This window comes from Mugil cephalus, chromosome 5 (assembly GCF_022458985.1).
Source record: "Mugil cephalus isolate CIBA_MC_2020 chromosome 5, CIBA_Mcephalus_1.1, whole genome shotgun sequence".
In the NCBI taxonomy this organism is placed as follows: domain Eukaryota; kingdom Metazoa; phylum Chordata; class Actinopteri; order Mugiliformes; family Mugilidae; genus Mugil; species Mugil cephalus.
This window is the reverse complement of record NC_061774.1, coordinates 3,797,314-3,812,168: the sequence shown is the minus strand read 5'-3', so window position 1 is coordinate 3,812,168 and position 14,855 is coordinate 3,797,314. Positions and strand designations below refer to the sequence as shown.

The 14,855-nt window shown below is 40.7% G+C and overlaps 1 protein-coding gene across 1 annotated transcript in view; it reads left to right on the top strand.

Moving 5' to 3' along the window:
* The window catches only part of si:dkey-237h12.3 (teneurin-3), a 152,820-nt gene that overhangs the window by 7,483 nt on the left and 130,482 nt on the right, over window positions 1-14,855 (top strand). The window lies entirely within an intron of this gene.

Below are 14,855 nucleotides of genomic sequence, written 5' to 3'. Positions count from 1 at the left end.
CAAATGACCAGTCAGAGGAAGTGTACACTGACTTTAGCTGAAAATAGATTTAGATGAACCCGAACTCCCGTAGTCTCAGCCATGGCTAGATGAGCGTGGAATATCTCTGGTATCATGTACGCCGGTCCAGAAGAGTCAGCCATTTCACGGCCTATTTCTCCCTCTCCCAAAACGAAATGGTGACATTCTGCTTTGTCATTGCACCACCACTCATAGCTCAGTAGGCCTCCTGACAAATTAACCCACACCCCAAGAGTCTCTCAGGCTCGTCACTGCTATGAATTTATCATGAGGAATGTCAGTCAGTCGAGCGACAAACTCAGCAGCAGAGATGGCACTTCTTTTCTCGCTGCTTGAGCTTCTCCCTGGAGCACGAAAAAACTTTTGTATCTAACATCACACACAATGCAATCTTTCCACCTATTTTTGGGATTTTTCACATTGTCTGATTGGGCTCATACAGAATAGGAAACAGCAGAAATGATTTTCACTTACAAACTGATTTATTCTTTAAACCTCAAACTTTTTGTCCACATTTGGCTACATGGCTGTAAACACAACACTGGAACATCTTATAATGCTGATGTGGCAAACATTACAGTTAATTTGGATTTCTGTTTATGCTAAATGTTCATCAGCCAATAGCTAACTTTGTCTGCGTAAGGTGCAAGCCAATTAGAATCTAAGAACTTTTCCTGAAAAACATCTACATGCTGTTGCTGAGGTGACAGTGAATTTAAACCAAAACAATAAAACCCAATACACTAACATTCTCAAAAGCTGATTAGCTATCTTTTTATCAGCTTAGCCTACTGATTTACTGTTGTCAGCACTCTAGCTTTATGTAACTATAAGGTTAGAGAGCTAGTAACCTGTGATGTTATAAACAGTGGTCATGAATGGCTAATTTCCTCAGAGAACCTGTCTGTGGGGTGGCACAGTGGCTCAGTGGTTAGCGCTGATGCCTCCCAGCAAGAAGGTTTGAGTCCGCATGTTCTCCCTGTGTTCGCGTGGGTTCTCTCCGGGCACTCCGGTTTCCTCCCACCTTTGGAGGTGGTTAGGCTAATTGGTGACCTTGCACGTGAGTGTGAATGTTTGTTTGTCTCAGTGTTAACCCTGTGATAGGCTGGCGACCTGTCCAGGGTGTACCCCGCCTCTCGCCCGATGCCAGCTGGGATAGGCTCCAGCAACCCCCGCGACCCTAGTGCAGGATTAAGCGGTACCGGAGATGAGATGAGAACCTGTCTGTAAATATGTTTATTTCTGCTGTGAAGTTGGGACATTTTTACCAAGACATTTTAAGTTGTTCGTATATGTTTTGCAAAAGGACAGATCATTTAATGTCAACAATTTGATATTATTGATATTACGTTATTGGTCCGTCTTGTTTGGGATTAAATTGAGTGGTATAAAGTTGCCAAACTAAAATTAGTTTGAAACTCCAGGATTATTGGGATTGACTCGCTTTTGAAGTCAGCTTCAAGTGGCCAATCCAGGAACTGCACTTTTTGTCACTTATCATTGGCTTCATTTTCCAGACTCAAAGGTTTTAGATTTGCATCAATATGTGCATACTGCCATCACACCTTAATTTTAAGTCATGATGTCAATTATTGCTAAGCCAGAGATGTGAGACTTAAGTATATGTGGAATGTACCGACGATGTTTTAACAGAAAACTGATGCCAGTGCTTTGGGAAACCCTCATTCCTGACCATCTTGAAGATGTGTGTTAAAATCATATAAAAACACAGTAGTAAACAGGTAAACCATTATTCTTAATCAGTCCACAAGGTATATGAAACAACAGTACACACAGAGCATCTGTTTTACTGTGTTACTGGATAATAACTCTCACTGAAACTGACCCAATTATGAATTAAACTATAAATACTATAAATTTTCGCTTTGATCACAAATGTGTTGTTTCCCTAGTGCAAAATACAATAACACATCAAGCTGTATTGATATAGAAAAAAATATTTTCAGGATATCTAAAGATGAATTATCAGTTACATAAACATCACAGAGTAACTCTGAATGCACAAATCATAATGAAGTAATGAAAACAATGTGACAGTTTCTATAGGAAGGGGTTTACAAACCCTTTAATCCAGATTAAAAAATTTATCACAGTGATGACAGCACTATTTTAGTTGGACACTAATGTATATGTCACTTTGACTAACCTCACTACTGTGACAGAAAATAGCTTGTGGCCTTGAAATTCCGTCATGTTTTAATTGTATTGGATACAGATCTGTCAGAATCCTTTCAGTGTTGATGAATACACTGAGTCAAACTACACGCCAGAGCGTTTGATTTTGAAAGGCTGTTGAGGAGCTTATCTCAGGATTTAACAGTCACATTTGTTGGCCGAACCTATGCTATTACTTTAATACAAAAACAGAAAGAGATCAGGACCTTTATTTAGACGGCTCATCTCCTCTCTCTGTTTCAAAAGCCTCTGTATCTTCGGAGACAGCGGATGAACCCCCTGTGAGCGCCACTCTCTGCTCTCCCACATGTAAATATTGATCCAAAAGACATGCATGAGAAATCGATTATTCCATTCAAACGCTGGTTCAGGTCAGAAAATATAAACAAGTTTGATTTTCTGCTTCACATAAGAACATTAGGCTTGCTCCAGTGTTATACAAAGTGCAAACTGTCCTCCACATCTTTATTGCACACAATACGCCTTTCTGTGCGCATGTGTCTGAAATTACGCCCATTCATGTGTACTTTTGACTAAATTCATATGAGCTAAATGGTAGAGTTCAGCAAGGTTGGCATTTAAATCTGTAAAGAATTGTTGCTAACGTGGCTGTATCAGAAAATATTGAAATCTTTAAGGTCTGTTCTGTGTCTAGCCGATAAAACATCTTGTTGTTCCTTAAGGCAAAAATGATGTCTTCTATCAAAGATTTGATGGTAGGCAACCTAATAGATGGGCATCTTTTCAGCCTCTTTTCAAGAGAAGGAATGAGAGAGATGATTGTCCAATCACTGCTGAGCATTAGACTGAACAAAGTACCATTGCCATGGGAGACCAATTTCAGCTCAATTATCTCCACTCCCCGCTGCTTTTGCCCTCTGTAGTGCTCAGCCAGGCTACTGTGAAAGTTCTTCTCATCTTGGAAAGATGTTGAAATAATTATTTTTCTTAATAGTAAACTTAAGTTCCCATTGCTCTGCTATTTTTAATGGGACTATTGATTCATCAGCTGCTCTGGCTCCCGCACTGTGCGCCACTTTCCAAAACGTGTCCATCACTATCAGACTTGATCCTGGCTCTATATTCCTGAGACAATTGTATTGACAGTTTGTCTTGGGATTTTGGAGAGAGAAATCAATTGCATGTCGCCTGTCAAGTGTAGATGTGAATGCTTAAGCCTTAAGGGGAGAAGTAACGCACACACCTACTCATACTTGCGTGTTAAGTCGCTGAGCATATGATGATGCTGAAAGCTAAAAAAAAACAAACAAAAAGGCTTCTGCAGGGGTTGGGAATAGTTTAATATTGCTGTGACATGTTGTGGTTTTGTTGTAGGCGATGTGTGGGGGTTCACATTCAGGACACAGACTGGGGTTTTAAGTGAAAAAGAACAGATTCGGTGCACTCCTGTTGGGGCCGGAGATGCAAGTGAGCGGTGGCTGGCGAAACTGGACAGCTCAAGGGAGTGAGTGGCTACCGGCGGTAGGCTAGGAGGCTGACAGTGTGGCAGGCGAGGTAGCGGCTGATGAGGCATGGATGAGTGCAGGGCAGGCTGGAGAAATGCGTGAGCAACAAGCCGGTGGTGGGGAAGAGGCGGACTGGCAAGCAGGCAGAGGCGTAGTGGATCCGGGGCAGAGGGATAACAAAGTATGCAATGTTTCCAAAACTGTTAAAAAAAATGCAAATGGACTTGCAGATTTCTTGAAGGCGTTCCATAACCCATCCAGTAGCTTCTTCAGTTCTAAGGGACTGGTGGAGGGTTGAGGTTTAAATGTGAAACTCTGTGGGTGTAGTCAGTCATCAGGTCATTGCTCGACCTGCGCCTGACCACCACCTATTTCCCCTTTAATAGAAGACTCAACAGGCACAAACACGGCTGTGCGATGCAGTCACCAGTGTCACCCATAGCAGCTGATCTCTACATGGAGGAGGTAGAGGCCAGAGCCCTTAACTGCTTCACAGGAACCACCTCCACCCACTGGTTCAAGCATGTGGATGACACTTAGCTTAACATCCAAACACAGGAGGTGGAACCTTTCACACGGCACACCAAACAGGGGACAGAAACATCAAGTTCATGCAGGAGGACATAAGTGGAGATAGTTTGGCCCCTTTGTAACATTTTTGGATATATTATGAGCTGAAGGACTGGGAACCTTCACAGACAATGTATGCAATGTATAATGAAACACCATGAAAAAAAGGCTAGATGGAAGAACATTAGTTATTAGACAAGCTAAGAGAAACTGATCTGGTGAGACATGGGATGACACAGTTTTTCAACTTTTTTTCCTGCACGCTGCAACATTCTTTGTGAAGTGCAAACTCTCTGCGTGCAGCGTGTCAACAATGGAACCCAATATGTTGTCCCAGCCTTGTGCCTTGAACTCTGCTCAACACCATCGCTGTTCATGGCACCAAATTTGAATGTTGTCGACGAAATGGTTTCTTACCTCGGAGATACAACAAAATGACATTCATGCTTTCATCCGTCATTACCGCTGTTATTATTGCGCTCTTGTCTCGTTTTTAGCTCTCGGCTGTGCAGCGGATTGTGGATGACAATAGGCACAAAATTATGCTGGCTTGCATACTGCAAAATGCAGCCAGATGTAGTGGGACATCCTGGTATTTTTGGAATACTGCACCTGCCATATTGGGACGTACTAATTTTTTTCCTGGCACACTAACTAGTGTAGTACTATGGGTTTCTGAATGCTGACAAAAAAATAAGAGACAGGGAAGCACAGAAGATGCAAGGGGAAAAAACAACGCGAAGGATGAAAAGGAGACACAGCTGAAACTGTGATGTGAATTTTTTCGAGTGCACTGGGATTTGACACCTTTGCTGTGTAAATTCAGTATGCTACAGGAGATGGTGATAATGAAGTTCGATGGATTAAATGTAAACCAAGGAGAGAGCCACAAGAAAGAAATCTACAGAGGAGATTAAAAGAAAAGGCACTGCAAGTAATACAGCTCTGAAGCTGCCTATCTTTACAAAATGATTCTTGCTTCTTAAGGAGACATTTCTGCTTGAACTCCAGCTCTGGATACAATAAAAATATGAGATGGAGAGTCATTGTATACAGTGAGGCGTAAGAGTCAAAAGAAAACAATCTTGTGCGGTGTAGAGGTGTATGTTGACGACTCGCATGGCATCTGTGCATGTGTGGTCTTGGTTTTCTGCACATAATTCCCTGAAACCAATCAGCATCTATTTTGACAATAAGTCTTTATTTTTTTCCTGTCAAACAACCATTAATTCCAGCTTTTCCCTTATAAAAGGATGTGTCACTTTTCTTTGTTCTGTGTGAACTGAACATCTTGAGGATTTGGACAGATAACTTGGGCTTAGGAATCGAAAACTCTCCCTTTTTTACATTAATTAAGTCGTTTTCTAGAATCATTCGACTGTTTTCGAAAAGTTTAACACGGTACGATCAACAAAATGTGATTACGAATGATAATACTGAAATCCTGCCCATCCGCATGTCTGTTAGCGCAGAATTATAGTGTTGACCTCTCGCTGTGAAAACAGAATTATGTTCCACCTGTTTTGTCTCATGAAAGAATTAAAACTACTGTACGAACTGCTCCTTTTTACTTCCCAGTTTCCCCCTGTCACCACAATGAACTCATATAATTATACAGAAGGAAAATTAGTGAAATTGGGAAGATGTTTACATCTCGAAGTAGCTCAATTAATCTCACATTAAGGCAAGCATTTCAATTAGATTTCCTGTAATGTGAGTGTGACTGTAACCAGATTATTCTCCCATATTGAAACAGACTTTATTTTGTCAGCCTTGGTGATTTCAACGCGGCTGTTGTCTAAACAGGAATGATACAAACTACACACTCGGTCTCTTGTTGTCTCAGAAAACCTTTTGAACGAAAGCACAAGCCCACTGTTATCGACAGGCTGACACACTGCAGGATGTAGAGGAGTCGATGAGGGTGAGTTCTGAACATAATAGACGTATATTTCGGAAAATTCTCAGACCCTGGATACCGCCTTGATGAATGGAGGTGTTATTTTTGTCAAGATGTGCTTACGCACGTCTGCAGTGACATGCAACTCACAAGACAGAGGAAATTAATCCTGAATGGATACGTCAGTAATTGAATTGCAGCTCTCGCTCACATTGTCATCATTCGCCAATAATGACAAATAATTGTCAAAAGAGGAACTATGTGGTTAATGAGTGTGCTCCGTGGAGCCAGGAAGCAGAGACCTCTCTTTTCCCTCTGGTTCAGAGACGGTGCCTGGGCTGAACTGTAATGGCCTCCTGTTTGCCTGTCACCAGAGAGGGGAGAGAGGAAGTTGAATTAGATACCATTTCCCATCTCCTTCATTGTTATTTTTGGTCAAATAACACATTGCTCTTCCACTCACAAGCAGGAGCAAAAAGCAGTTGGTTTGTAATCAATCCTATTGGAAGGGGACTGAGGAGGAGGAGGGGGTAGCTCGTTCTGCGCCTGCCGCTGTGCACAAAATGGAATAAATGTGACATTAGGGGCACGGGTATCATTACGTTGATGAATTACGGAAGGTATAACGATTATGGAAATTGTCATCGACCAATCGTTCATCTCAATTTATTGCAGCTCAGTGCCACCGTGGCCCGGCAGACAGAAATGTTATCATGTCAATAGTTCTGAGGGCTGTTATCAATGCCTGCTTCGCTCCCACAATGGCAGAGCAGCGTTCGTCTTCGTACGCCATCTATCGCAGTCCGGAGCTCAATGGCAAAACCCCCTAGATAGTTCGTAAGGTGTAAAGGCAAGTTAATTGAAAAATTGACCGGACACAGTCCTGGAGTGGTCATAGGCTGAGAGGAAGATGTAAAGCTGTCAGTGCTCAGCTGAGTTGATTCCAGCTTGTGAAGGGGTTCAGTCTTTACAGTGTTTCTCTCGGTCTCACTGCTGTCAATCCTGAATTAAAACTGCTCACGGAGGAAATGTAATTGTGTCTAAAAATATTTTGCAAAGTAATAAAACCGTCAGCATAAAAGAGCTCTGCCCTTTTTTCTGTTTACGACAAAAGTGGGATTTCTGATTACATTTCCCAGTTTAACAGTTAAACGGCCCAACCTACAGCAAGTAGAAAAATTAAAAATCAATCACCAAATTACAACGTCAATACTAAACTACAAATTACGCACACAGCATTAACGACATTGTTCTGGTAATTATGTCTTGGAAGACGGAGCAGTTGTAATATAGCAGCGTGCCACAACACGCTGAAGTGACTCCCAGAGAGATCGGTGGAAAGATATTGCTCTGTGCACACCGTCAACAATATCAGGCCACCTCAGGGAGCTTGTTAGTGCTCTGCATGTTTGCAAGTATTATCATAACACACCTACAATAAAGCGAGAGACATTTAAGCTCTTTTACTCACATGACACATCACATTCCCCTTGTTGAGAATATATATGAATATGATTAAACCCTTGACATTCATAATTTGCAGTGCAGTGGTGAAATTGGTAAGCCTCTGAGACAATAAATCATGGTTATGTCAAATGCGCTCATTAGACTTCAATTTATGAAAATTGTGCAGGATATGAAGATTTGCAAAGGTCCAGACTCAATGAAAGCCTGTGATGGAGCCCCTCTGGAGAGTTTTCTAATCGCTGCAGCAGGAATATCGCAGCGTAATGGAGGACATATCTCTTCATTAGCCCTGTGTTGGAGTACAGTAGCGTTCACTCAGGCTTTGATAAACGCAGTGCTGTTTTCTTACCCTGGCACTTTTAGCACACAAAAGTTGCCTACGTTTAACCAAGTCCTCTTGGAGGAAATGTTATTGCTTATTGCATAAAGGCAATAACCAGCTAGGGAGAGCATAATGGTGTACTTAGCTAACATTAGATCAGAATCACTTTTACTTGGACAGCACAAGGAATTCAGGAGTGCAGCAGCCATTGAGGTAAAGCAGGGTTATATTAGAAAATGATCCTGTGCCTGTTTAAACCTGCTTTTTATTGCCTAAACATCAGCCTTAAACCCTCTGCTGCAATACAAACAAATTGTGGCATATATTAGATGTTATAATCTAGTACAGTTCAGACATCTCTGGCACATCAGTGAACCACTGTTGGGAATCTTCCAGCAGTGAAGCTGTATCATCTTTTAATAGTTGTACTGTTGCATGCTCAAATCTGTTGCTTTACTAACAGCACAATTACTGTATTACGGCTATGTCTTAAACACATTTCACATTTCAATAAGCTAACCAAGGAACCGCCCAAAATGTTTTTGTTTTTTTTTTGTTTTTTTTGGTATAGTGGGGGGTGCATTCAGTGACTTTTCCTCTACTTGCTCTCCCTGGACATATGAATGAGTGTGATTGTGCAGCATGACATTTGACCACGTCATGTTATAGTCATAGACTGGTTGGAATGTATGGGTGTTTTCATTTTAAAAATAATTACAATTCCCCCATTTTCCTGGTCAAAAATATTATATTTTTCCTGGGTTGTTGATTGGAGAGCACGCATTGACGTCACTGCCGTCTGGAGCCACGCCCCCCTGAGTGGCAAAAACAAAGTGAAATGTATCAGTAAACACAGCGAGATCGATAGAAATGTGGATTATCAGATCAAATTTAGGATAATTGGACTCCGTCACTTTTTGCCACTCAGCAGCCGTAACCATGGAGACCTCAGCTTGCTGTGACGTCACATGCATGCCCTCTATTTGTATACATGAATATATGTATGTGTGTAAATATATATGCCTCCTTCTCGCGTCGCGGGGAGTGACATTACGTATGCGACAGCCACGTTTTCAGCATGAGAACATCGGAGCAGCAGAGAGATGCACCTAACGCAGGTGATGAGTTCCCCACCACCAAACAAAGGCTGGACTTTGGTGCAAAACCAATAAGTCTTATGTTTTAGAGGGAATGTTGCCTTTATATATATATAATCTTTATATATAACACGTTGTTGTTATATGTTTTGGGGGCTGGGGTGGCTGCTGCTGAATGCAGTTTTTACTTTTTCAAGGTAACTGGCAACACTGGTCTAAGATGTGTTTGAAGTTAAGAGTGGTTTCAATATTTGGCCAGCAGGCCACGTCACTGTGTTGAGTTTGATGTATTAATTTATTAATAATGGTCATGGTTAAAATTTTTAAATTTAGGTAAACAAAACACTACAGTGAAACAATCACTCAACAATCATCTGTACCAGTCCTGTTTGAAGAAAATATTAATACCACAGGGAGGAGCCTTGTTAATATGCAGCTCGTCCTCATCCTCACAAATAAATAATAAGAATTTTACACAGTTAAACATAAGATGGGACACTCCATAAACATCCTGTTGAATCCCCAGTTTTCAGACAACATACCATCACTATACCAAACTTAACAAGTTCCACTTGCTTCTACTGAGATGGAAAGTAAACCAGAGGTATCTTTTGTGGGGGAGTGTGTTTTCAGATTAAGGAGCAATTAAAAAGCGGCCTCTGGTTCTACAAAGCCTGGTTATGAAACACTTTCTGAAAAGTCTTTCTGCAACTTTGTATGCGCAATCATTTAGAGAGAATCTTTTCTTCCTTCTCCCTTAATGGGAGCTTTTTTGTTGTTGTTGTTGTCGAAACAAGTGTCCACAGCTCTTTGAAAAAGTTGCATGGGGACTCAGAAGCAAACACGCCATGGCAGTGTTACACAAGTAGTAAACTTCAGGATTTTATTGCTGAGAGAGTTACTGTGAAAAGCTGCTTTTGCGACTGTTATGGTGGGGAAACAAAACACAACGGTGAGGATAATCCGATAAAGCAATCTCATATTAAAAACACTTAACACTTGATAGAAATGGAATGAAAAGCAGCCAGCACTATAGGCCTATCATTCTCTTTAATATCTTATGTATATATATATATATATATATATATATATATATATATATATATATATATATATATATGGTGCAGTGTAATAAAATGTAACTATACACACACACACACACACACACACACACACATATATATATATACACATATGTAACATTTTATTTCAGAGTTGCTCAAAGAAATGCACAGCTTATTTCCTATTTCAGCTGAAATAGTACTTGTGGAATTGACTTGGACTCAGTTAAGATGGACTTGACACAGTTTCTGTTAAAGCAAGGGAGTTGGATGTGCGGTAATTGCGGAGGGTGCAAGAAGGCACACTCCCTGCAGTTAAGGAGCAGGCGACACACGGGGTAATGTAAGAACTGAGACAGTCCTGACATCGTTGAACCTTTGTAGGCTATGTCAGTGGAGAAGCTGTTTCATGGAAGGCTAAAGTGAAGTTTGGGCTCGCCGTCACTTTTTGCCACTCAGCGGCTGTAACCATGGAGACTTCAGCTTGCTTTGACGTCATGAGCATGCCCTCTATTTGTATACATATATGTGTATATACATATATATATCAGCCAGTTCTTGGTACTGGATATATTGCATGGAAGCAGGTGTAAATAATAATAATAATTACAAATCTGCTTGTTTAAACTTAAACAGGACAATCGCTCAGGTATTTTGTTGTGTACACTAATGTGTGAAGCACAGAGAGAGAGAGAGTCTATTTGCTGGTGTGCTTTGGTGGGAGGCCACAGATGTGGCTGATAATACGGGCTGATGTGTATTGGCCTGACGGATTTATTGGTTTACATTAGTCATACTACACACGTATAGTCATATGTTGTACACGAGTTTCAGCTCACATTATCACGTTGGTAGCCCTCTTTTTTTCTCACTTGTTCAGCCACAAGAAAGTGTTTATTTTGAGTAAATAGAGAAAATATGTGTTTGCGTTTAGCGCTATAGGTCACGCATGAAGCGACAAAGAAAAGAAGGCCACTTTATCAGCAGAATGGTTTGGCTATTATATAGATAGGCAGGACTGTAGGAACCTCGTTAACAGACCATATCAACTATTCCACGTCTTGCTGTACAATTAGGGTCATTTAGGTCAAACTGACAGGGAGGGTCCTGAAAAATAGATTGTATCTCCATTTTACAAGTGTCTCTTTGTATTTTCCATGTTTTCCACATATATATCAGTCATTCATTAATTCCTTCATTCCTTCATTCATTCATTCTACAAAGCAAATCCCTTACTCAAGGTTTCCCTTTTATTATTGCTTTCCCGTAGCACAGTTCGCTCCACTGTGATTCATCTGCCACTACGTACTTTTAAGTGCAGTTTTATAGATTGATGTAGGACACCACCACACGACTCATGAGAGAGAAAAAAAATTATAGCTGATCTGCTTTTATGTAACTATTGGTTAATTTAACAGAAGAAAAACAGTCTTAGCTTTTTACGTGCTGAGAATTGACCGATTCTTCGTCAACAAATGTTATTTCTGAGTAATGCAATGAAAAAGTGGAGCAATTAAACAGAAAAACAAATAAAGTCTTTCTTCTTTTCCTCCACTAAGTTGTAATAGTAGAAAGAGCTGAGCTGCATTTACCCCTCTCCAACCTTCATGGGAATATGCTGTAAAAAAAAAAAAAATCACTTTTAGTCTAGTCACTTCAGTAGTTTTGAAAATGTATTCCAGAGTTGGATTTGGTTTTATTAAGTTATAACGTACGGTGTCACTCTGCATACTTTCTGTCTGATGTCTGCTCAAATTCAACCCTGACAATTACAAAAGTGCGATGTATATGAAGTTGGAAGAAAATGAAGCAGTGCCTTCCCTTCTCCTCTACAGCTTCTGTCTATCTGACTGTCTGTCCGTCCCCCCACACCCAAAACAAAGTGTGTTTTTATCTCTGGAGGTTGTCCTTTTTGCTCACTGTTGAGCCTTTCAAATTAACTGAATGTAGTTCATGAGGTCTTCCACCGCTAGCTTTGATTTGCCACAGGTCTCTTGCCTTTAAGGTTGCCCATCCAGCCAAATAATTTAGAATGACACTGAGCCTGTTCGATATTTCAAAAGGTTTTTCATTTCACTGTAAGTCCCTTTTTTTAACCACATATTGAAAAATCTGAGCTCCATTTCTGCTGGCTTGAAGTAAAGAGTTGTGCATTTTCTTCTAGTGTTTTAAATGAGGAGTCTTGGAAAAAAAATCAAGAAAACACACACACACACACACACACACACAAATATATATCTATATATACTTGTGTTACTCAAAAGTCTAAAGAGCTTTTTATTTGAGACAGCGTGCTATTTTGGTAATTATCTTTCATTTGAGTGAAGATGGTTTTGTGAACGTCTGGTTTCTTGGGTTTTCTACTTCCCTCTTTCGACTCGGTGGTGCTATAGCCACCCGCGACAGTCAATAGATGTTCAGAGAGTAGCCTCAGAAGAAAAACCAAGGCCCTCCCACCCTGTTTCAGAACGTCCTCCGAGGTTTGAAAGCTCTGCAGAGAGGCATCCATCTCTGTCCTCGTTCACTGTAGGTGACTGTGAAATTTTTTAAGCAGCCCTCTGAATAAATCTGAGGTTGATTTACAAACATTTTCTCGTTCATTGAAGTGCTATCGTTTCTTTTTTTACTTTTATTTTTTTTAGGGTCGATATTATATGGTACTGTATTTGTGGATTAAATATTTGCTATTTTCCCATTTTCTTTTCCCTCAGTTTTTAAAAGGGAGAAAAAAAGTACTTCCCTTAAACCTCGCTGTATAACCAAGGGTGAAAGCTGTTTTGTCCCTTTTGGAAGGGATTCATTTCCACATGAAAAGAGAAGTTCTGTCCAATCCCTTTATACATGTCCCTTTAGTTTGCTGAACACAATAGTGGACTAACAAAAGCCAATAGCCTTTACAGTGTGGATATAATGCCCTGCACACATATAGTGAGCACATCTATTGTTGCTTTGGCTTTCTAACAGACGTTGGACAAGACAAGACACAGTTCTGAACACATCAGACTTGCTGTCTGACCCCTTGGGGACAAATTCCTGCATGCATAAGATGAGTAAGGGACTGTATGCATAATTTGTCAATGTTGCTTTTTTATACTGTCCACAGGTCTCTCTGTCCCTGTGGTGTGGCCCATCTGTTTTCTTGAATGATACTGTACATGTAAAACATACAGGGCTGACGAAAGATATGGACTTTTATTCTTTAATGTATGCTATGCTCCTGGGCTTCAGTGGTGAAGTTTCTGGTTCATGTTTTGTGTATTCAGGCACGCACCCTGCACGACATAAGTTGACTGGAGAGCAAATGCAGAAAATAATAAGGTAACATGTTCCTAGTGTGTTGCTACATTTAATTTCAGCGACTATTGCTGACTCGAATCTGCGTATGCGTCTAAAAAAAGGCACTGCTCTGCAGGACGTATAAATCAGGCCCTGCGTTCATGCTGATAAAACTGTGTCCTGTTTAGAAGCTATCAATCTATAATTTGTCTGTGGGTCATTTGTTTGGTACAAAGCACTTCTTTTAATGAATCTCACGTCTCCATCGCATTCAAATAGCAGCCTTAATGGTCTTTTCGCTGTGTACAACGCGCCGTGCTCTTACTCTTTGAATTTGGATGTTAAAAGTGACTGGCCTCCAATAGAGGGCACAGTTGACTGCACGGACACGCACCATGTGTGACTGGGAGAGACGAAAGCCTTGCTGAAGGGCTCCTAAAAGAAAAAAAAAGAAAGAAAAAGGAACACCGAAATCTGAATCAAGGATGGAAACAATATGTGATTTTTAATGGAGGAAGGACTTTTGTGAAAGAGAATGAAGTATTTACTTTGGTTTTAGGATGTGAAGGACTGTTAATCTATCATTAACCCTCTGGTGTAATGAACTTAAAAGAACCTTCATGTGGATGAAATGTGCGAATATGTTGCTTAGTAACTAACTTCCGCTTACGGTCTTGCTGCAGAAAACCCCCCAAGAATATTACAGGAGAGAGAAAAAAGTACTTTGACTTGAAGTAAAGTAAAGGAAGGAGGGATGTTGGCTTTAGCAGCCCTTATAAGAATCCCTCTCCTTTTTATGTTCTTTCTCTCCTCCCTCTCTTTTTTTTTTTGCATGCCCTTGACTGAAGATTGAATGGCAGAGTTGAAGATAGATTGTTGGGCAGTTGCCTTTCATGCAGATAATGCCATTTGATGGAGGCAAGTTTTTGATGTGCTCCGGGTATAATAGAAGAATCAAGCATCGAAGGCTAGGGCTGATTTTTCTTGGAGAAAAGCTGTCCTCAGTGATAACTTCATCACTGCATGTGGTCAGACGTGGGGTAAATTCAGGAAGGGGATTAAAAAAAAATGCCCAGTCAGAACTGCAGTAGTTGGCCCCCTATTGAGCCGTGGGGCCTGCAGACCATGGTTTGAAGGTCTGTGATCTACCATTGGTATTGTTATTCCTTCTCTCTTCTCCCTCCCTCTGAACCAAAATGCCTCAAAATGCCTTTCTAGTGGGATTAGCGGGCTACTGCTTTTGTAATTAATGAAACTCTGCTTTCCGTGGTATATCCTCTAAATGCTATCATTTGAAGCCTATCAGATAGCGTCTCATATGTTTTTCTAAATCACAAAGCCAATACAAAGTAAATGCGGTTTAGGCCAGGACTGAGAATGGCTGCAAGGCAAGCTGTACTAATCTCTGTAACTGGAGCTCATCAAGTTTTCACACTTACAAAGTGCTGAAGACCTTCAATTCTGTCTATGCAATCAGCA